The following is a 24057-nucleotide window of genomic DNA, read 5'->3' as shown; positions in this document are numbered from 1 at the left end:
CTTCCTGGCATTGTGGCGGGCGGTGCTGAGTGCACCGCCTGCCACAATGTCAGGAATGCAGGATGCGCCCGCCACTGTGGCGGGCGCATCCTAATGGCCCCCAGGGGACCCCCGCCCTTATGGCGGACGGTACCGCTTTGCGATAGGATGGCGGGTGGACAAAGTTCGCCCACCATCCTAATATGCGCCTAAGTGCGCACCCATCCTGTCACTCTCTGGGCCGGCGTGGCCGGAGGAGATTAATAAAGGGGTGTAAGGTCTCTTGGGCCTTCTCTGTCACTTCCATACTGGATGCACGTCTCATTTGTACAGCACCGCTCTCCAAAGGGCTAGGCCTCAGCATGCGGCCTGCCTAGCCCGCTACACTGTCTATTCTTGAAACATAAACTGTGCATGGTCCCATGCCTGTAGATCTCAATTATTTGGTAGCTGTTCTATGTTATGGTGTCCACTAATCTGGTAAACTGTGTGTGTAATATGTCTGTGTGTGCTGATGTCTGAATGTGTGTTGCTTACTCTGTACACGTTAACTTACCTGTGATCGTTTGGAGCATGGATGTTGGGCCTCTGTATGCTTGAACTATAGGAAAGGCAAATCTATAGTTTTTTTTAGTTTTTTTTTTTAGTTTTCATCCTGCAATATGTCCTCTAGCCTTAAAAGGATGAGCAGGAGAAATCTGGGTGTAAAAGAAAAGACAAAGTGGTGCATCACTGTTCAGGTGGTGGAGGAATAGAGATATTGTGCCACAGCTTTTCCACCCTCTTACAGTCAGCACAAATGTATGGGAAGAGTATATGAAACACGTCTCTGACCTGTGTCTCCCTTTCTTCCTGATGTGTCTTCCCACTCCTACCTACATCATTAGGAGTGAACCATTCTAGGGAACATTATGATGCCCAGAGCTGGCCTCTGGTGTTCCTCTGCTGTAGACTGTACAACAGGCTTTTTACGTTTTCCGTTTGAAGACATAGGCCCTCGTTGCGATGTTGGCCGGGCTTGTGTCCGCTTGACACCGTTACTGAATCAGAACGGACTAACTGACTTCCTGTCGGTGGTCTCGACTACATTATTAGGATGTGACCGCATATGGTGCGGTTGCACACTCCCATTTTCTATGGCAGTTTGTGCTGCGGCCATAAACTGGCCATAGTTAGAGAAATGGGTGTTTTTGTTAATCCCTGTTAATCCCTCACCGCGTGGTAGGCACCTGATGGTGCCTGACATGCAGTGCAGGGATTAACAGGGGGACATGGGAGAAGAAAACCAACACCATAATCTCCACAGCGTAAAAGCCGTAAATAGGAGATTATGAGCAGCCTCCAACTGGTTGATGGGCTCCTTGAGCCCGTCAGAAGCCAGCTGGTCCGACCGGCCGGTTTCAAATCAGGCAGCCTTCATTGTAATAAGGCTGTTGGATTTGAAACCAATGATGTAAGTGAACTCCTCCGACCGTAATAGGACCCACCATGGCACTAGCCAAATGAACCTATTTCTGGCCTTTTCCCTCCACCCCATCCTACCCACCCAGCCTTGTTTTCTCATCATTAAAATAATCATGAATTAACAGGCACATTTTCGAGTCAAGGAATGTGTGATGTGCTACTAATACAAGTTCCATATTTAGATAACAGCTCACTTAGTTTTGGAAGACATAAGCAATGGTTGAATTTTCTGACCTTTGTTGTTTGACAGATGGGGCTTAATGACTCCAATCTAAAGCCTCTATTAGACTATTTTTGGGATTCAATTTTCATTGACCAATAACCAATTTTACTATAAGAAGCATCAAAAACATTCCTGCGCATGGCCCAGCTACACTTGAGCAGCGAAAATATGTCATGGACATATAGTTGATGATAAGGTATTCTCAGCAGAGTCCTTCACATTTTTAGATTCATTTATCAGACCTGGGCCTATGTTACGCAATGGGCACACTGTCCCTGTTGATGTCACAGCTCACCTTTAAGCAGGTGCACTGAGCACAAACAAGGATGGTGTGCCCTATTAGAATCAAAGCCCTGACCCAAGGCATCCACAAACTTGCTGCTGCCTTGGGGGCAGCACATTCAGTGAATTACAGAGCCTGCTCCTTGTTACACAGTGCAGGTGGTAGCCCCTTGCACTTTAAAGAGGAGATGGTGACTGCACCTGCCTGCAACAGGATGTCTGGGGGTTTCTTAGGACACCCATTGCCCTCTGTAGGGGGCTGCCCTCAGGAGCACACTGACAGTGAGTATGTTTGCCTCTGTGCCTGGATACATATAGGGAATGGGTGATCCCCCCTCTTCTGATAGCGCTGGCACTTCACGTGTGCTGGTACTGTCCGCATTACAGAAGTGACTGCACAAATGTCTGCAGCCCCTTCTGTAAAACCGTAGTACCCAGGGGATGCACAAAGTGGGCACACCTGTTCTTTGTGCCCCCGAGACACTGTGAGCAATATGGCCGCTGGTTCTAATATTCCTTACCTCTTAGGTAGTAGTCATTCTTTTTGGCACGTTACCAGAATTTTGTGGTGTAAAATATTGTCTGAGAAAGTATATAGTCCTAAATATTGTTTACAAAAATATCTCCCCATTAGTGTTAATAATAGAATATCTACTCCCAATGGAGCGATTTTAGTAAATTATATATAAGGTGCAATATTTATAACTGATGACACTTTTGTTATGGCTATTCTGTCATGCAACCATTCTTTACCTATTAAGATATGGTAACATTTAAACTGAGTGGACCATTCACATGGAAGATGCAAATGCATGCATAGCTCTCAGCATTCTGCAAGATCTTACGCGAGTCACCTTCCACAAATTGCAAAATTATTCTACAATAATATTCGGTATTGCATCTTTTGGCCTCATGTGTCTCCTTCCCTCTTCAGAGTCCATAATTTTGGATTTTTCGGGAAAGGATCGTGTCGTAAAGCAAAGAGTCAATAGAGTTTGGGGCGAGAGGTGACCGTAAAGCACAGTGTTGGTGAGAGCAAGTGAACAAAGGACATATATGAACTGGACCTGGTCCATACACTTCTTCCTTGTTAAAACAATGGACATTCCTCACCTCCCTATCTGTAAAAACTCATATGCGGTTGTACGCCACAAAAACTAACCTACGGATATATCATGACCATCATTTTGACTCCCAGAACATCACTTGGGAGGAGAGCAGCAACGCCATATTTTAACAGATACGCTTTTGCGCTGCTCCCTAAAGCGGGCAATGCAGAACAGCAACTTTAGATGTTGCACTAATTTTTCTAGTAAATCTGCCACTTAGAGTGCTCACAACACTCAAGCCTCCTTGCAATAAATTGATTGACCTTTTGGGTGCTTTAATTCTATACCTTCATTCAGACACGCTGTTACGACACATTGACCTGTGTCTAATACAATGCGATTTACATCCCAGGCAGTGGCGGCTGGCATCTAGAGGGAGGCGGGGCGGGCGCGCAGGAATTAAATTAATATATAAAGAAAAAGAAACTTACCTAAGCTCAGCGATGTCCTCGATCCGAACCTCTTCTTCCTCTTCTTTTCCACAGTAACTGGATGCAGCAACTCCCTTGGCCAATCCTAGGGCTGCTCTCATCAGCATGAGAGCAGCCCTAGTATTGGCGGGAGCAGGCTCACTCGGCACTCCACACCTCTTAGAGGCTTTGTCTTGCTCTAATCTAATTGTTTTAAGACAGCTAGGTTAGAGCTGTTTGAAGTGGGCATGTGTTGCTGGCCATCGCAAGATGGCCTTCCAAAAAGACATATGCACTTCAAACAGTGCCTAACAAGCCCACCCTCCTCCCTGCTGAGTGTCATACTCCTATCACTCAGCAGCGGTCCGCTCCTGTCCTGACGCTCAGCTCGAGACGGAGTTAAACAAGCATTGGAAATGCAATAGGTCTCGCATTAGGAAAGTTTGAGCTATTTGTCTTGTAAATGACAATTTTTTTATTTATGTGTTGGTTTTGAAAATAGCTAAATTAATAGCTTTGTCATTTACATTTAGTGAGGTAGTGAGATAGAGAGAGAGTGAGGTAGTGAGGTACTGAGGTAGTGAGATAGAGAGAGAGTGAGGTAGTGATGTAGTGAGGTAGTAAGATCAAGAGAGAGTGAGGTAGTGAGATAGAGAGAGTCAGGTAGGCCGAACGAGATAGAGAGAGAGTGAGGTAGTGAGAGAGAGAGAGAGAGAGAGGTAGTGAGGGAGAGTGAGGTTGTGAGGTAGTGAGAGAGAGAGAGATAGTGAGGGAGAGTGAGGTAGTGAGGCAGAGTGAGGTTGTGAGGTAGTGAGAGAGAGAGAGTGAGTTAGTGAGGTAGATAGAGAGTGAGGTAGTGAGGTAGTGCGATGGCAGTTAATGCCCTTTGCTCTTAGGACCTCAGCTTTGTGCGGATACGGTGAGTTACTTAGACATGGAGAACCGCACTGGATAAATAATGTTTTTGCTGACAGAAGGCAAAGTGTTGTCGAATATTTTCTGTTTCTTGTTTGGATTGTTTCTAGCACATAGAAGCAGTTGCAGGATCTGCGATGAGGCTGAGTGTGCGTTTCATGGCTCAAACACGAAGAAAGAAAAGAAAGCCACCGATAAAGGCACTGACTGAGAAGCGCATAGAAGCAGTTGCAGGATCTGCGATGAGGCTGAGTGTGCGTTTCATGGCTCAAACACGAAGAAAGAAAAGAAAGCCACCGATAAAGGTAGCATTGCTACGTAACTTCCTCTCCCGCTGAGAACAGCGGAAAGAAAACACAGGCTCCACAGGAGCTTGCAGACCGACGGTCTTTGTCCTAAATGCTTCAAGATGTGCCTCCACGGGGAACATGGACCACAGAGGTGACTCATTAATGAGGAGAAACCAGGAAGTGGAGAGTACATTCCGAACAGATAAGTGAGAGGGTGAAGCGAATAAATACAGAACACAGACGAAAGGAGCGCTTTCCCTTCAGAGAAGGGCATTGTCAAGTATGCTATAGCACTCGGGAGACAGACAGCAGTTTCAAGTTCTTGGCAGGCATCAAAGACAAAATTCACTCTTAAGTGCCAATTAAGAGTAAGTCTGCAATATGTGCACTACCTGAAACCTTCACTCACAAGAAGAAGCGAGAGAAATAAAAAATAAAAAATCAGTTTACAATGGAAGGAATTAGACAATACATAGAATCAGAATGAATTATTGTGAAGGGGCAGAAATTTAATTTAATTTAATTTAAAAGTATTTGTTAAGCGCAACATTCACCATGCGGTTTCTTGGCGCTATGGAGGCAAACTTTAGCAGTGACACAAACAAGACAAGAGAGTAACAGGGAGGGGGAGGAAATTACATTGGGAAAGCTTGGGTAAAAAGAAAAGTCTTAAGCTCTTTTCGAAAGGCAGGGTAGTGAGTAGCCGAACGTAAATGGTCAGGGAGGGAGTTCCAAAAGGAGGGTGCCAAAACAGAAAAGTTGGATCCACCCCATTTCTTACGTCTGTAACACAGAACACAGAACACAGACGAAAGGAGCGCTTTCCCTTCAGAGAAGGTCATTGGGAAGTATGCTATAGCACTCGGGAGACAGACAGCAGTTTCAAGTTCTTGGCAGGCATCAATGACAAAATTCACTCTTAAGTGCCAAATAAGGGTAAGTCTGCCATATGTGCACTACCTGAAACCTTCACTCACAAGAAGAAGCGAGAGAAATAAATAAAAATCTGTTTAAAATGGAAGGAATTGGACAATACATAGGATCAGAATGAATTATTGTGAGGGGGCAGAAATAACATACTTGGAGCAGACGTGGTCTCATTGTAGATCCGCCATGGCTATGTACAAAGCAAAATAAATAACTGTTATTGTGCCTTCCTAAAGTTATTGAAATTGTAACCCGGATTTTTCAATATCAGCACCCTGAAGCACTCTGCACGCAACATGTGGCGCTTTGGAGATCAATCACAAATAAACGGTTCCACCCAGAGTAGTGACAAAAAATCGTCTGGGGTGGTAACTTTTGTTCAACAAGCTCCTGTTTTTTTTTTAAAGATATGCACTGGGAAACGCGTGCTGCAGGAAGCACCAGAGAGTATGGCGAGCGTCCCGGAAGCCATCACTCTAATCAGCCATCTTTAAGAAAAAAAAAACAAGCATCAGAGAGCATAAAAGGAGACACGGCCTGGCGGCCGTGAAACTGAAACTACGGCCGGCCGGCAGTGAATAATTAGGGGATGAGAAATGCGCTGGGAGGAGAAATGCAGAGCGCACGCTGAGAAGCTTGTGGGAGGGAGGCTGGGCTGCCTTTGATGTGGTAATGCGAGGCAGGCAGGCAGGCGGCTGGTGGCATTGTGCACGCGCTTTTTAGGGCTTGCACTTGCGCAATGACCTAAAAAGCGCGCATGCACTGCATGGAATCGCCAGTGGTTAAACTCTGGATAAGCCACTATAGAGCTTCGCCTGCTATGCGCAAGCGCATCAGCAGGCGAGCCCTAAAAATAAAATGGCAATTAATGCCCATTTTATTTTTCATCTCTGGGGATTTTTAAATGGGGTGACGCTCCCCTGCTCAAACTGAGGAGCCGCTCTGGTCCCAAGGTTTATGCACTTCATGAAAAGATCAGCAGAGTATACATAAATTAATTGAACATTTTTGATGCACCCTATTGTAGGCAGATAAACCATTCCAGACCCACTGGGTATTGAATGTCAGCAGGTAAATATCCTGGACTACGTTTGAAGCTGGAGTCTCAGCACCTTACCTTTCTCACTGAAATCCATTTAATATGTGCAGTCATGACCTGAGGAGTAGGGAAAATGTTGAGAGCCATTTGCAAAATTTGTTGAGACTCAAAATATTACATACTTTACTCCCGCAGAGATATATAATGACTTTGAACTTGTAAATAGATCTCCTGGAAACACGTGCACCGTGGTCTTTAGCTCTATGTAATTTGGGACAAACTAAACTTCATGCCCTGTTATTACACAAACTGCACTTTAAAGTGCATTACCGCGTCTCCATAAAGATCTGCCCACAGAGCCGGAAGGGAAAACATAAGCAGTCCTAGCAATTTTTTACAGAACCGCCGACATACTGCACCGAGTCTGACCAATGCAAGGAAGGTTTGGGAAAGGGGTGTTCTCCTAAGAAATGTTTGTAAAAAGTACAAAATATGGTGTGTTTTGCAACACCTTTTCGTTATAGAACCTTGTCCAGTCAATGAATGGCTTGCTTGAGGTCGGAGACATGCCTGCATGGCTCAATGAATGAATAGTTGGATGCATGTGGAGAAGGTGGTTTAAATAATTAAAAAATGGATGCAAGTAAATTAAGACTTTTAGCTACGTGGAGCATATGGTCTCAATGCACTGGCTAAGAGTGAATGTTCTCATCAACCACCCCAAACACTACCGCCAACAATCCTAGTGAAACATCCATGGCCAAGAAGTGTTTAACAGTGAAGTGATTTAGCATCACAAAGATCTAAACACAAAGCATTATGAAGCTTTCATCTAAAATTAGAGAGAGAAACAGATTAGCATGTGGTGGCCGAATTGAACATCGTGAAACCAGAGAACCTTACATCAATCCTGGCTTTCGTTTAACTAAAATGTGTGACCTTAAGCAATTTAATGCTTTTCAAAGTGCCTCCTTTCCTTCATCATTACATGAGAGTGTCCTAAAATACATAAGTTCAGTGTGCAAAATGCACAAAAACAAAATACTATAACCTACTCAATTCAATAGACAACTGACAAATCCCCTGAATCCAAGAAGCATTTTCAAGACTCAAAGTTGTTCATTCGGGAATGGGTGAACAGCAATCATTTGAAAATAAACTCTGATAAAACAAAGATAGGTGTTACCAATAACAAGCTTAGCCTCTGGAGCCCTTCTCTCTGTCCCACTGCAATGGGTACTCCCCCTCCTCCTTAAGAAGTCAGTAAAAGGCTTCTGAGTACTCATTGATGAGGCACTCTCCCTGAAACCGCAACTTAACTCTGTAATATCTTCATGCGCCTTTCAACTCTGCAGAATTAAGAATGTTTAAGATTTGGACGCAGTAAAGGTGTAGAGTGACTCAGAGAAATGTAAATCTCCCTAGATGTATCACATTGTAAATTGGCGGCATTGTTTGCGCCGCCGTTGCGTCAAAAACAGTGACGCAATGGCGGCGCAAGGAGGTGCAAGGGGCTTGTAAATCTGCCCTATAGATTTGAAGCAAACATGGTCTAACTGGGCATGCTTTTAAAACCATTTTTGTGTTTTTAAGCGTTGATGGTCTGTAGGCAGGGAGAGCGGCCAGCCCCCAGCAACAAAACCGTCCTACACCAACAGTAAACCCGGCACCAACCCTCCCAGCCTATCCCCAGTGGGTAACTAAACTTGAGCCCCCCCTTTGCACAAAGTAAATGGACAGCCCTTCTCCCCAGACCCAGTCAGGAGATTTCAGGCCTGGAGCCCGCCACCTGTGCACAGTAGTGGAGGAGGGACACCGGAGCTCTGGCCCCCCCTCAAACCTCAGGGGTTGCTGGGGCTTATGTTTTAAAACTGCGTAGCCTGAAAATATCCGGGGGCAGATTTACAAGCCCCTTGCACCATTTTTGCGTCATTTTTAACATGGGAAAAGTGACGCAACAGTGGTGCAAGAGGCTTGGAAATCTGACGCCCATACCCCCCCCCCACCCACCCCCCCCCGGTGTCCACTGCCCGGTAGACCAGTCTGGGCCTGGCTGCCAGCCTAACAAAGTCCAACAGTGTGGAATGTTGAGAGGAACACAAACAAGCACGCGCTAAGCACCACAACCAATCTGAAGGTGGTGTGCGAAAATACACCTGCCCCTCCCCTCTATTCTTCTCTGCTCTGGGAGGAGAGGAGACTTATTTATGTTCGTCTTAATTATAGGTTCGTCCTTGGCTGGAGATCAAACAGCCAGACAAGGAGAGAGGATGCTCCCTGTTGCGTAAATAGTCAACTATTTCACAAAGGCGCTTTTTTCATGAATGGATCTGTGGTTTTCCGAATGTCTGTGGGAACAGAGGTTGTGAACAATCATCGTTCACTTGGTGGCACCTGGCAGGAACAATACGTCACCTGTGAACGTCTGTAATAGTCACCAACAGGTGAAGGCTATCAGATTGTTATGTATCACTCATTCGGAGCCTTTTGTGTCAATAATGGATTTTGAATCCGGTCGTTCACTGTGATGATTTAGCAACAGTGGAAAAACCAAATGTTTTTTCAGTGTTGTGGCAGGATTGTAAAGTGCTTGCTTTTCTGGTGTCCTCCACCTTTGCTGGGTCTACAGAGGCACAAGTGAAGTGGCACAGCATTCTGCCATCTGTCATTTCTCTCAGGTATCCAAAAGCCTGAGGGAAGCAGGAGTAAGTGGGCAGCAGTCTTCCTCCCCGAATGGAGTACTCCCAGTCAGCCGGGGGTCCCTCTGGACCTGTCCTGAAACCACTTCAGAAAACTGGAGCTGGCTCTCTGCTTCAGTTCAGAGAAGAGACCAAGACTCTGGGTGCAAAAAAGGGAGAGAAAAAGAAGTATGTGATGTTAGAAGGTGTCGGGAGGCCAGGGAAAAATGAAAAATTGGTTGGATAAGGGGTAAGCAATGGGGATGATGGTGGATGATAGTAGAATATTTGGTCAGTGGAAGGGAAGGAAATGATGAGGGTGGTAGGGAAGTAAGGGGCATATTTGCAAGCCCCTATCGCCACTGGGGGGGTCACTTTTTTTACGCTCCGGTGGCATAGCGGTATTCTCCTTCTTTACAAGGTGGAGCTAAGCCACTTAACGTGGTTTAACGCCACCTTCTAACTACGACCCTTTCAGCTGCCGTCCTCTGTGGCAAATGGGCGTGCAATGAGTGTTACAGTGGGAGTTTCACTGCAACACTCAATGCTTTTTGATGCTGCCCCAGATTTACAAGGCTGGAGCAGCACCGAAAATAACACCAGGAAATAACTGGTCCTAGAATCGAGATACGAGGAGATATTAATCATTTCTCCTTGTTTTTGGCTGTTCCTATGTGTGCATCATTCTGCACCACACATGGAAAGAGTAAAAGGTGTCCATTCCTGCACATAAACAATAGCCCCTATAGTGCAGGCACCCTTGCCACATGGCGGCAGGATGCCTGCATTGGCAGTAGGCAGCTTTTTTAGTGCCAGCTCTAGGGGGAAACGCAAGGATGTGCCATATTCTTGTGAATACGGCGCACCTCTACATTTTCAAAATGTCTGAGCACGGCATTGCCAAATTTGGCGTAACACTGCGCTCCAATGTTTTTTTTGTAAATATGCCATTAGGTATCTTTCAATATGTGGGTAAGTCAAGGGATGGTAAAAATGTGGGTATACATTTTAATTGCCATATACAAGGTGAGGAGGCATGGGCCATGTGGTCCATGCCATCCCCATTGCTCCTCCACCCATGCCTCTTATCTGAGCATGGGAAGTTGAATTGGGGGTCATACATAATGTATATGTGTTTGTGTGTGAGTGTGACTAAAATGGATGTTTTGACTGTTGGATTCTGAATGACACCGAAGACAACTTGAGCTTAGTTTGCTTTGTCTATTTGATGTCACTTAGAATCCCTCGATAAAAAACAACTTTGTTATTTACAGTTCCACATCAATAATTATGTGCATTGCAAGCACTTAAACTTTTTACTTGGTTAACTCTAGCTAAAGCTAGGAGGCATATGACTTGGTGTCTTGGACAGTCTGCTCACCGGCCCTCCATGCTTACATGTAGGGTTTCTTGGCCGGTGGAGGTCATAGATTCATTCCACTGCCAAATAAAGTTCTTCTTAGTGTGGAAGATTATTCCTACTCTGCTGCCCCAGAATGCAGTTGTGCTGCGTGAGCGAGCCTAACTGATCGTTTTCAAAATTCTTGGCAACTTGTTGCCCTGATGAGATGTGATATGATGTGATGTGATGTTATAGGGACTTTATATGGAGCACTAATCACCATTCCCAACTCTTCCTTTGTGACATCTAAGATTTAAAAGCCAAGCGATGAACTCATCCCAGAGGAGGATGTTCTCCAGCAGATTTAACTTTTAGAATACTTGATATAACCCATGTTTGTGTTTTTGTACTTCTAGATTACTGGGGCTATCTGATCCTCAGAGTTTATACCCTCTTGGTCTAATATGAAAGTCTTACTCCGGTAGGTGTAGGGGCTATGCCGCTCACTCTCCTTTTTCATGTGATCCCTTTATTGTCAATGTGTAGTTATGGATTAGAATTCTAAAACTCTCTGTGAGGGCCTCTTTCGAAGTTACTTAATCAGCCTCTGCCAATATGGAAGATGAGAATGATACATTGCGTCGGGGGTAGCACGCAAGTCATTACCTGCACCGTCTTGATAGTACTTGCACTGATGTTGTGTGGTGTTGCATGAAAAGGATTTCTCCCTTGGTCTGACACTGGGAGGTCTCCAAGGCCCAGTGATGTTGATACCCAGTGGTTGAGTTATAGGCTGAAGAGAGCTGGCATGCATTCTGAGATTTTTCACAACATGTCTATCTTGGCCATCTCTCACCCTCTCCCGTTGTTTTGCGTTCTGCCCATTACCCAAATGTTTTTTTTAAGTAGAGTAGTATATGATAGAATACAACCCTGCAGTCAGGGTCCTTGTGTTACCATTGAAGTATGTGGGATAATGTTAAGCCAGTATGTGGTCCACTTATTACAGCATTCTCTTCCCGGTGTTAGTTGATTTCCTATGCTAGTGTTGCTTCTAAAGTGTTGGTTCCATATCCTGCCCAGGAGCACCATAGGAGCAAGCAGGCCCTTTCTTTTCCGTGTCCCTAATGGCCAGTTTTAAGATTAGAATTATTAGAGAGAGAGAGAGGATTTGCAGACACGTTTCACCCTAATAGTGCTGATATGGATATGTTTAATGGTTGGAAAAGGGCTTCTGTGCTTGCCTATTTGTAGAGGAAAATTATTTCTATCCTGTCGAAGCTCGCTCAGGACTTCATTGGAGAACCTTAGGCTAATACCTGGAAATTCCGTTCCCCAGTTGTTATTGGGTATGATACCGAGAGCAGATGGTCTCTAGAAAAAGGAGGTATTATTTGGGGAAACAGTACAGCTGGTACTGAGTCCCCTGCTTATTCTTCATGGTCCACACTATTCCACTTAAAGATTCACCGCTTTGGAGTGGAGTTGTAATGTGTCGGGTCCACTATCGCGACCTAGGCCGCAATCAAGCCAAGGTCCACTCAGAGCCAACCACACTCAGTGGTTGCGAGTGCGGGGGAAGACCACGAGCGGTCTCTCGTCGCTTCATTTATCTCCTCAGGCGAGCCCACCCCGAGGAGTGCTACAGGGTGCCACAATCAAGTATAGAGTCCGGGTGGCTCTCTGCAGAGTGGGGAGTTTAGGTGATATGCACCTGAGTGTTTCTATGGGACTCATGATTCTGCAGGGTCCTGTTACTCACAAGACCGGCCCCACTGGAATTATGAGGGTACACGCCAGCAGGATCTCAGTGGTTGCCCCCTTTCTCAAAAGGGCAAAAAAGTTTTGTGTTAGTGGAAAAGGGATAACGGTTCTTCGGGGATTTGACAAATGTAGGCTTGGCGGGATTGGAATCAGCGAATTCCTCAGATGTCTGTATTTTTTAGGGCCTAGCTGCCAGTTCCCTTTGCATTCGACAATGGACCACTGTTTGCTGCCAAGAATTGTGAGTATTAGCCACAAATATGCATCGTTAACCTGGATGCAGTCTGTTATTTAACATTGCCTAGACTTTCAATGACATGGAACTACTTCCATACAGTTAGTCACATTTTTCTTGATGTAACCATTTCTTTTCAAGCACGCAGTACAGAGATTTCAGCTGTTCAGACGTCTCGAGCAGTTGCCAATCAGCGCCAAAAGCAGAAGTGAGAAGGTCACATGGATGTCTGTCACCTACCTTCATTCACGTATTTGTTGCAGTAGACAATGTCGGTAATACTCCCCCTCTGCAATCACGTGTACCCCAGTCCTCTTTTGTAAACGTCTCCATTCGTGCAGTGCTGTTTATTTGTATCTATCTTTGTGTTGTGGAAATCACAGACACACATATCGGCATGGTCTGGGTGTGAGGGCCAAGTGCAGCCCAAAGATGGCAGCCTTGATATCAAACAGGAGCACGGGGTTTGCGTTGTTCTTTGTTTGCATTAGGGCCTACGGCAAAGTTACTATGCATGTCAGAGGAAGTATTGTTATATTATACGACTCTAATGCCATGCCTTACTTTACACTGTTACACTGTCTCTGTCCTGTAAGATGGCTGTGCTGTGGTCTCGTGCTAAGTGGGTCCTGGCTAGGTGTCAGGTAGATATGTATTTAATAATCGCCTCGGGCAACCATGACACACCATGAGATCGTGGGAAGTGCAACCCTGTCTCTCCTGCATTGTTTTAAGATCTCAATTGCACATTTGAATGACCGTGATGTGACCGTCTGCAGTTTATGCTAATAAGTTAACTTCCTCTTCCTAGTGATGTCATGACTCATATCTCATTAATATCCTTCATTGCAACCCGCTTCTGTCAGTGCACAAAGGAAGATGTAATGGCAGCCATGTTGCCACATAAGCCAGCTGGGCATGGGCGTAGGAGACACTAAATTTCTGGGGGGGACAGGGACAACCTTGTGGACTTTCCAGTGACCCTATACAAATTGCCCATTGTGCGAGACCGTACGCGCGTTAAACGTATACAATTGCATAGTTATGAAGAGAAATATTGAGAAACGCTGGCAAGTAGTCACAGTCTGCAAGTATGCTTTATTTTTATTTACATTCACAATAAAGACCAAATGGGAAAAAATATGTATATGAATCTTGCATCTTCATGCACCAAGAAAACAAAGGCGGGACAAAAAAAGGAATAATAAACTAAACGCTCTTAGCGACATTCCTACATCTCAAAATTCAATCAGACAAATTAGAAATTGTTTTTCTTGCTGCAGGAATCTGTTTTAAAATTATGAACTTTATTTTGAAAAGCCAAATAATTTCTTGCGCCGTTCATTGCAGAGGACATATTATTTCGCTATTCTATGCAGGTCAACTGAGTCCATCATCTCTTTATGTATGTTGCATTGTTTTAAAAAAAACGCTTTTCTTCGGGGGGAAACATTTTTTGAATGCAACTTGCTTCAAACAAATAATAGAAAGCCGCCTATTGGACAACTTGTATTATTCTCCAATGAAGCGGCCTTGGGGTTCCGGTGATATTTACACCCCTCCATCTGGCCTCGACGCAACTGTAACGTTGTAACCTATAGGATTGAAGGGAGGGGGGAGAGGTTATGCTTGTGCATGTCAGTGTGGATAGAGACTATTAATCTCTTAAAGCAATAGACCAAATTATATGTAAATGGCACCAGAAACTATGAATCGAATTTTATTGCATAACATCCAGCGCCTGGTGTTCAGTATAGCGACCTCAGAAGGATGAAATGCTGAGTCAGCAGTGATATGTACACAAGGCTAAACATGTCCTGAACTCTGAAGGTATTGTCTGCACTGAATATTTTGAAAGCAGGAATACTTAAACGGGCTCGGAGTGATTATTGTGCTGCTGAACCGGAGGAGAGAGTTGAAGCGGCCGCTGCGTGCCAACCCAGGCACGTTACCACAGAGCCTGCGCCAGCCTCAGTGCCCCAATGAGAGGTGGCACGCGGACGGTACTGCAATGTCTGGAATTACCTTCCTTTATTATGGTTGTCATTATTACTAGTGATAACTGGTAATTCCCCAATCCCTACTGTTCCCTGCTACCCCTCGTCCCACCCATCCCCATCCCTTGCTAAACGTGTGTTGGAAAGGTGCTTGTAATGTGTGGAATAAATTATTGGCCAGGGATGATTACGGGACATTTTACGATTATCACAACTTTGTGTTAACTAATAATTTACACTTGTCGGACCACTGATTAATAAAATGCAATCGGGCCTAGAATGAATAATACATATGCAAACACATGCTATTGACGTTCGTTTCTGCGTGTATGTGCATGTATCTGTGTGTGCATTTATATTTTTCGAAAGGGCTGTCAGTGCTGCCCTGAAATTTGGCAGATGGCAAAGGTTTTCGCGAGGCCTATTTGGAATGGGGGGGATCTGATGCAAACCGAGCACGTGCCCCGTTTCTGCTGTTAGGAAAATGATTGTAAGGATATTTACAATCATTGACCATCTGTGGAATCCAAGGTCACAGCTTTTGACCCGTCGGTTGTGCACAGATGTGTGCAGACGGAGAGGTACTTTTGAGCTAAAGAAGGGGCTGAGGGATCCGCATCACCGAGAGAAGCGAGGCGGAGCTGAATAGAGAGACGTAGAGGACCAAGAGAAGGATCTTTGCAGATCAAAGGGCAAGCAGAGTTTGGAGACAGAATTCAAGAGGATGGAAAGGAGTATGGGGTAGGTGCGTTCAGAAAGAGAAATCACAAGGAGGTGTGAAGAAAACACAACAGGGCTCTGAGGAGGTGAAAAAAAGGACTAGCGTGCTGGTGAGGGATCAGGCTTGTGGTACTTGAAGAGAGTGCCATAAATCAATAGTGTGCTTTCCCTGCCAAATCTCTGTTTTGCCTGCTCTATATGTAAAGGCAGGCCTAGTGAATGCGTACTGAAAAGCATGCTACCAAATTATTGCACTCCGGTGATTATATGAAGATAATTGTGTTTTGACTCTATCCAGCATTAAGCAGCCCGTGGGGAAAAGGAGCAGTTATTTTTGCATGGTATAGTAATGTCATATGCACATTTTGTTATTCCCTTCAGCCATTAGCAGGGCAAGTCAGGTTCGCTTGCTGTGCTCGCTCGCCACAACCTGTACACCCCACACCGCACCACTGTCAAATGTCACCAGGCGCCCCTGGCAATGCAGTGTAACAGCCCTACAAGTTAACTGAACCAGTGGCGTAACGAAACTAGAGGGGGCCCCCCTGCAAAGTACACGGAGAGGGCCCACTCCCCAACACCTACCACTTTTGCTTAGGGGTCCCCTGGAGCTCTGCACTCCCGCATTGTGGGGGCTTATGCTACATCACTGCTGAAGAAAAATAATCACTGAAGTATTGCCTAATATACATACAAACGTTGCCGAAAAATAAATAGGGGCGTGCTCAATTTACTCTGAATGTGTGGATGCGAAACACGATTCGGTATTCTCAACAAAGTTAAAAATGTACATGGAGAATATCTGTTGCAAAAGCCATTTGTCAAGTTTTTCATGTGTCACACCGCATGCAGAGGCACCAGACCCTCCAATAAAGAAACATCAATAAATCAAATACCCTTGCAGGGCTGAAAGCGGACATCTGCAAAATGTCGCAAAAGAAAGGCTTATTTTATGATGGGTGTAAGGCTTGTAGTGATTTCTAATATTGGTTCAGCATTTCACTGACCACTTACAGCTTATTACATTATTTAATCCAACCAATGGATGCACATGTTTATTGAAGGTTTAATATGAGTTATTGACATTAAAATGCATTCACAAAGTAGGATACATTCCCAATCACAGAATGTCCCACATACGCTCAAAAGTAGTATCACAAGTTATCTGTCTCCGAGCCATGGTGACTCTGTCATCAGAACTTCTCTTGCCCTTTTCCATAAGAGCAATTCAAACATGAATGGGTAAATATCATAGTTTGCAAATGTATTTCTCAAAATCATGGCTCTGCACGGATGCACAAATGCTGACTCCAGCACATGTGCTATCTCGATAGCAAACAGCGCAGCTCAGAAGTTTCATATTTATTTTCATTTATACAGTGCAAGCAAATAACAGGATAAAACCTAGCTATAAAGAATGACTATGACAAAGATAAACTGCAAATGCCACGGTTTGTCTAAAAACAGACACTCTGACTGCTCTGTTCCGTTCACACTACCACTACCATCATGTTACAGAGTTAAATTAATTACTTACAGGGACAGCCTTTTTTGGTTTAAGTAATCTACGAAGGAGGCTTGCTGCTCGACACGATGATTACTTCTGTCGTCGGCTGAATAGGTCTGCGGCTGCGCAGTATGGGCCGGCCGTGGGCAAAAACACTGCTCATTGGGCCACTCCGGGTACACGCTTGAAGATTCGCCAAGCAGGGTCGAATTTGCAATCCTTCACCAATTAACAATTTCAAAATGGGGTGTGACCTAACTTACCCCGAGGCAGGGGCCCAGGCAGTTTCTGGCAGTACTGTGTGGCTCACAATAAGGCGGCCAGCTGCGCCGCGACAAGCAGCGGCATCCAATTTGAAATTTTTTAAACACATGCAGTCACATGAGATAGGAGCTCTTCGCCGGGTACACTGGGAACCATGTCAGTACTTAGTAAGCAACGTGCAGTGCAACCAATTATCAATATTTTGTGTAGAGTGTAGACCCGGCCCTGAAAAATAAGTGCCGGTGCTAAGCACTGGCACAAATTAAGCACTCAGGTATGGAGAGGTGACAGGCATTGGCAGAGAAGTGGCACGACGGGGGCGTGTGAGGAAGAAAGGCTGAAAGCGGTGATAGGGGGAGAAATGGTGACAGCATGGAAAAGAATGAAGGAGAAAGTATGGTGGAGAGAGGAGTGAGTGGAGACACGGCAAAAGAGAATGAGGGGAAGGAACAGGGAGGGCGTGAAGGAAGGAAGGAGGGTGGAACATTGTCAGGATCAGGAATGGATGAAGTACAGCGGGTGGGGGAATCATGATCCTGGTGGGGTATGGGGTGGGGGTAGCAGAAGCTTGGCAGGAAGCTGGAGTGGGGTGAAGCACGCACTGAGGTCTGAGGTAAAGGGAGTGAAGGAGAATGAGGTGGGAAAAAACATGTTATGGAGGGAGGGAGGCATGAGGCTATTAATGAAGGAGCGCCTGGCAGAAAAGAGGAAGCATAACATGGAAGAAGCATGGTAGGGGGTAGAAAGCATGTCAAGGGGTACGGAGGAGGGTGTCACAGACCGTAGAAGGGTGAGTGAGCATGACCTGGAAGGACAGGGAGGGACTGAAGGTGGTGTGGTAGAGAGCACACAAGAGATCTGGCAGGAGGGGAGAAGCCATGAAACAGAAGGCGCTTGGTAGATAGCTGGTGCGCGAGACATATATATGTGCATTTATTGTTTCTTGTAGTGGAGCAGTGTAAACTTTTTGGGAGGCTGGATAAAGTTTCTGAACTCTGGAATATTCCACCCTGGCTAGCAGTACAGAGAGTTGTCACCTAGTGCCATGGGCATATGCTATCATCAGTGCTGGGCAAGTGTACAAGCCTGTAGAAATGCCACTAAAGTCTTTGAGCCACCCTTTAGAATCCCAGCAGGGCTCACTCAGCCTTTCATCCTCCTAGCTTCTATAAAATGAATGTAATTGGTTGGGAAATAATACCGCTATTACTTTTCATTGTTATGGTATCTCGAGATCGTGGTAGCAATTGGTGCTCAAAAGCAAGTTATTACAATTTAGACTTGGTTTTTTTCCCGCGAAATTATTGAGCAGGGAGAAAATAAACCGGGGCTTACATTTTTATAACTCCAGGCTACCGGAATTGGTATAGAACCTGCCTTGTGTTAGTGTTATGTTGTCTGTTTGCTGCAGATTACTGAAATAAAAAAAATCCCATTTGTCAAGTTTTCGTGTCAACCCAAAGCGAAAATCAGATTAGATCGTTCAATGCGTGAATGCTGGTCTCCGACGCCGAGCTGGAAACTGTTTACATTACATTAGAATCAGAGTTCATATAAGAATGAACGCGGTGCATGTCCTACATATACGTTTATTTATTGTGAGGTTTTTTTAAGCACTACAGTTATAGTTATACCTCAAGTCTTTGTTGCTTCGGTGCACTTTCTTACAGTAACCGGAAGACTCTTCTGTTCTGTGGTGCCTTGGCTGAGGGAAAAAGCGAGACTCTGGTATATTTGGGAGTGATGGGATGCTTAGCTGTGACACTCCAACAACCCATGGGTGGCAGTACAGAGAGGAGGCAGATTTTTATGGGAAAGAGTCTGCTGAACACTCATGGTAGCAAAGTAACCGGTGAGATATTTTATAGGGTGGCATCAACAGACGGACCCCGTCTGTGAATAGGTGTATTGTGCGCTTAGGGGGCCCCTGGGCCTCCCAGCACCGCGGGGGCTGAGTGGGCCTTTGTTACGCCCCTGAACCGAACGTCAGTCATTTCAAAGGGATAGGTGCTCACGCAGGAGGGACCTCACGCTTCAGGGAGCGTGCTGCTGCTTGCAGGCAACAGGCACGATGCGAGGAGTCCGAGGCCAGCATATTAAGCAGAGCACTGGCTGCAGGCAGCAGAGGTGAGAACGAAATAATGCCCGGAGCCTCACAAAGAGTTCAAAAGGGCAGAGGCAGGGGGGCGAGTGGCCTCTGACGTCACCTGATGGCGGCTCACAGACAGGTACCTGGAGAGGCGCCAGGTTAAGTGCAGGGCCATTAGGTCACGCAGCACCTCTCGCACTTTTTTTCGCGCGCTAATGGCCTGCCAATCTCCCTCTCAGGAGGTAGATGGGAAATTTGTTTGACCCCTCGTCCCCCCCACCCTTGTCCCCCGTGTCCCCCCCACTCCAAAATCTGGGGGGGATATGTCCCCCGCGTCCCCCACAGTTCCTACGCCCATGCAGCTGGGACTGGGAAAGGGTCATTCACCTGCATGGCGCTGCTCAACTGGTGATTGCCTCTACTCCTGCCCTGTACGTCATAGGTCCACTGTTATTTGCACCAGATCACCCCGGGGATGTCAAGTGAGGAATCAAGGAGTAGATCTCTGGTCTTCTGCTCAAAAAGTTGCTCGCTTAACCCTTATAGATCACAATACTGTGCTCCATGGTTCAACGCTGTGGGGCGTTCCATCTTACTGGCCGGTCTAAGAGAAATTTCTATTCTAGGAACTGGAGAAGCATAGTTGGTGTCCTTTTCTTTATGACCAATCGGAATCATTTCCTTTACTACCTTTTCGCACGAAAAACCAATGCCAATAGGTTCCACTGGGCTCACCATTGCCCCCATGCTTTTAATCATCGATGTATGCAGTCAGGCACAGTTCGTGTGATCAATCGGCTGTTTTACAGACTCCCAAGCAGATGATCCACAATCGAAGGTGTGTCTGGACCACTTAGCGCCTATTTTTACATCTAAATCGAGTGAAAGGCATTTGGCATTCAGCAATAGAATAAATTCGAACAAGACAGAGCTTTTGCAGTTTGGAAATAAGACAATCCATTTGCTACTCTCTGGCCGCCCTCCTAGTGAGGTTCTTTACACTTAGGAATCCTTAGAAGTACCCTTAGACCATGGGTACTCACAAACATTTCCCTGGGGCCACAAAGTAAGGCCTGTGGTGTGCCCATGGGCCCTATTAATGTCAAGACAGTGGTAGTGGGGCTTTTTGTTATGCTGTATCCGAGGCTCAATCCTGGGGGTCAGCCTTCTCTGCTTGCTATCACTCCCTTGGAAAGCCAAGTGTAACAAGAAAATGACTTAATTATTGAACTGGAATTTAATAGAATTGCACAATGTGAAACCATAAAATCTGGTGTTAATCATGGCTTTCCCATTTGACCAAACTGAGTCACCCTAAGCAATTATCTAATTTCACTTTGCCTCTCTTTTCTTGATTTTGACATATGGGCGCTTGAAATACGACGCTGTATACCATTTTCTCGTGTGTTTGAGTTATTAAACTATAATTCTGTCCATCTATAATAACAACAACCCAGACCACCCATATTGTTCCTGGGGTTCGCTGACTTATCTCCTAGTTCAGTATTGGCAATGTTGCCAGGTTGAGAGGAGGCATGAGTATTTCTATCTTCATTTTGAAAAGTGTCACTTTAAAAAAGTCTCAAAGCACTGATATAATCTGATGTACTAAGGTAAAAGGCATGTTAATGAAATACACTTTTTTTTTATTTTGAGGAGATTTTATTTGTACACGTTTGTTGAAAAATGTCTTAAAAACGAAGTGTTCCGAAAAGAGAAATGATGCAGGGCACCTTATTTGCTTCTTTACTGTTTTCCAGTTATTGTGAATTAACACTTGCAGATTTATTTAACCTTTTTATGAATTGTTAGTGCTCACAGCCACCCAGGGCAGTAGTTGAACTGGGGCCCCATGTGGAGGTCAGGAGGGCCGCATGCGTCCGTGGGCCTTACCTTGAGTATCACTGCCTTAGGCAAATACCTCTGCATTAAAGAACAAATTGACCCGGTTCCAACTGCTAGGTTCTTTGTACTTCTTCTTTTAAGAAATAGTCTTTCATTCCTGCTGACAGGATTGCAAGAAGGGCCAGACTGGGAACCACAACCGGCCCTGGTAAAGTGCTCGCCCCCCCGCCCCCCACTGGGGGGGTGGAGGTGCCGCAGAGATGTTTGCCGGGGCCGGTTTTCGGCCAATTTTGGTACAGGGGGCCGATTGTGCAGCAAAAACGGCCTTGTAACAAAAACGGCCCCCAGGGGCCCAAAACCGGCCAGTGTGGCGCACCGGGGGATTCCCCGGTGCCCGCTATGGCCAGTCCGGCCCTGATTGCAAGTCACAGTGATTTTGACCTGCGTGCTTTCGCAATTTTCTAATCTACTGATCCAAACAAGGAATGCTCACAATGACCTCAATTTCAGAAAAGGATCCAAAACCATTTTATTTAGCTGATTTACCAACTCACTTGCTCGCCCTTCTTGGTTTTTGTTTTTAGCTTATTTTGTTCCTGGCCAGTGTCCAAATGCTCCAGGGGTGAGCGTTGCAGCATACAAATATTAAAGCAAGATACCTCTTACATTCCAAGGTGCCTTGATGCGCTGGAAAATGAGAACATATATAGGTTTATACAGTGTTGGCCCATCAGGGCCTCAACAATGCCAGATTTTCAGGGTTAGATATTCCCATACTGATGGACCTAGCCTCTCAGTTCTGGCAGGGCTCTTCCTATTGGATCAGGAGCAAGGTTGATTTGTATATGGCTCGTTACTGTCTGAGGTGGCAGAGTGAGGAAGTAAATGTTGGACCTGCATGTGGCTTTAAGTAATTCCCTGTGGCTGAGATTAATTCAAGGATTCCACCCATCACGGTTTTTGTGGTTTTCAGTGAGATGCACTAAGTGTGAAAGGTATACCCAAATATGTCCCCCACGCTGACTGTACCACTGGAACCAAGGTGTACCCTACTGAAGATGCCCAAATAGGCTGAAACAAGACTTTGATTGCTTTGTTACTGTTGAAAAGGATCCTGCCCTGGCATTTTGGGCTAAACTTTTCCCACTGGAGAAGGACCTAGGCTGATTTGTTAATGGCTGGTTCTTGTCTAACGTGGCAAGGTTGGCACAAAAATAGAGGGCTGAGATGCAACTAGAGAAATTACTAGTGTCTGGCATTGATTTAAGCATTCCACCCATCCTTTTTTGTGTTCCACAGATTTTCAGGCTGATTACTGTTTGAATTATATCTATCTTCCTAAGCAGGGATTGTCTTCCCTTACTTCATTCCATCATCAAACAGTTTCTTCCCTGCCATTATTATGACTACACCTTTATTTTGCTGGAATATTTTGACGTATACAATCACTTTGCCCAATGCATCAGGAGAGAATTTTTAACTGTATTTATCTTTTTCAGCAACCACAAGATGAGGCAAAACAGGTATCACAGTGTAAGGAAATTGTATAATTTCTCAGGGGTAAAGTAGACGGACAAGCTATAATACAGTGTTACGCTGCTACAAATACAGAAAACACCTTAGCTTCATATGATATTTGGTGACAATTGAACTTTACTGTCTTCCCTTTTCCTTTGGTGCTCTACGACCATGACACTTGTCCATTCTTCAATATCTGTGAAGTTAGCGACCATGACCAATGTGTTAGTGTACTATATGGTACCTCTTGCTACCCCCCATTCCTTTTACCTTCAGTCAAACCTTGATGGTGGTCTTGTTTCTGTGGGGTCTGACAATTTCAGAATCATATTGTTCAATTCTGGCATGTCCTCTATTAATTCCTCCTCCGATTTGGTATGCTTCGCCTGTACTACCTATGTTGATGCCCAATTAAATCTCTGCCCCAGACTGTGGGCGATGAGGCCAAATCCATTGACTTATAGTGTCCTCCGTAACGCACATGTATGCTTCATTCTTCCTCTTTCAGTCTCAGGACCACAACTAGTACGCACAGTTTACTTGTCAGCGTAGGAATATAGATATTTCCTCTGTGACTGGGTGTAATTTAGCCAGTGTCTCCATCCAGAATGTCCCCACTACTTCACATTCCAAAACCCTGTAAAAATATTTAGGCCCAGATTTATGGACAAGCTACAAAAGGCAAACCAGCAAAACACCTTGTTGCACTGCATGACATGGATAGGGCAGAAAATGAATACGCCATATCTACTAAGGTATGGCGCATTCCTGCTTTCTCCCTGTGCTGGCACACTGAATGCAGGATAGCGCCAACGCAGACAACCTCGCACTATGGTGCAAGTGTGTCTGCATTACAGACAGGATTTTCTTTGCGCAGTAAGGTACACCTTCCTGAAGGCTCACCTTCCTGCACAAAAACAAACCTTTGAGGACATTTCCTGTTTCTATGTATGCTTCAGAAAGCAGCACTCATGGAAAGAGGAAAAACAAGGAGAAATAAACATATTTTTCATGTTACCCCACACCTGAGGATGGCATAGCGTTTTGGCGCATGCCCAGGTTTACATGTTTAAATAAATCTGGGAATGCGACAAAAACAATGAGAGGATGTGTGGGAACACCTACGCTCAACCCACGGAACACCTTCCCAGGGCAGAGTAGGCTTGCACTGGCTTGCATTACTCCAGATTTAGTATGCCATGCAAAGCCATGCAAGGTGGCTCTGCTGGCATAGTAAATCACATTTAAGGGCTTGCCCTTGATACATCTGCCCCTTATTCTCCGCATGTTCACATCTGGTACAAGAAGAGGGCCTCCCTTTGTTGATCTTCCCAAGTTTTAGAGGAGGCCGTTAAGTCCTGTGGGAATAGCTTTATTGCACTAGTTTCATTCTAGCACTGGTCGACATTCAGTTGACCTTTAGACAGGCCTGTGTGTCAGTGGTTCATGACATTCTGCCC

The sequence above is a fragment of the Lissotriton helveticus genome, chromosome 3_1 (assembly GCF_964261635.1).
Source record: "Lissotriton helveticus chromosome 3_1, aLisHel1.1, whole genome shotgun sequence".
Lineage (NCBI taxonomy): Eukaryota > Metazoa > Chordata > Amphibia > Caudata > Salamandridae > Lissotriton > Lissotriton helveticus.
Note: the sequence above shows the minus strand (reverse complement) of the source record.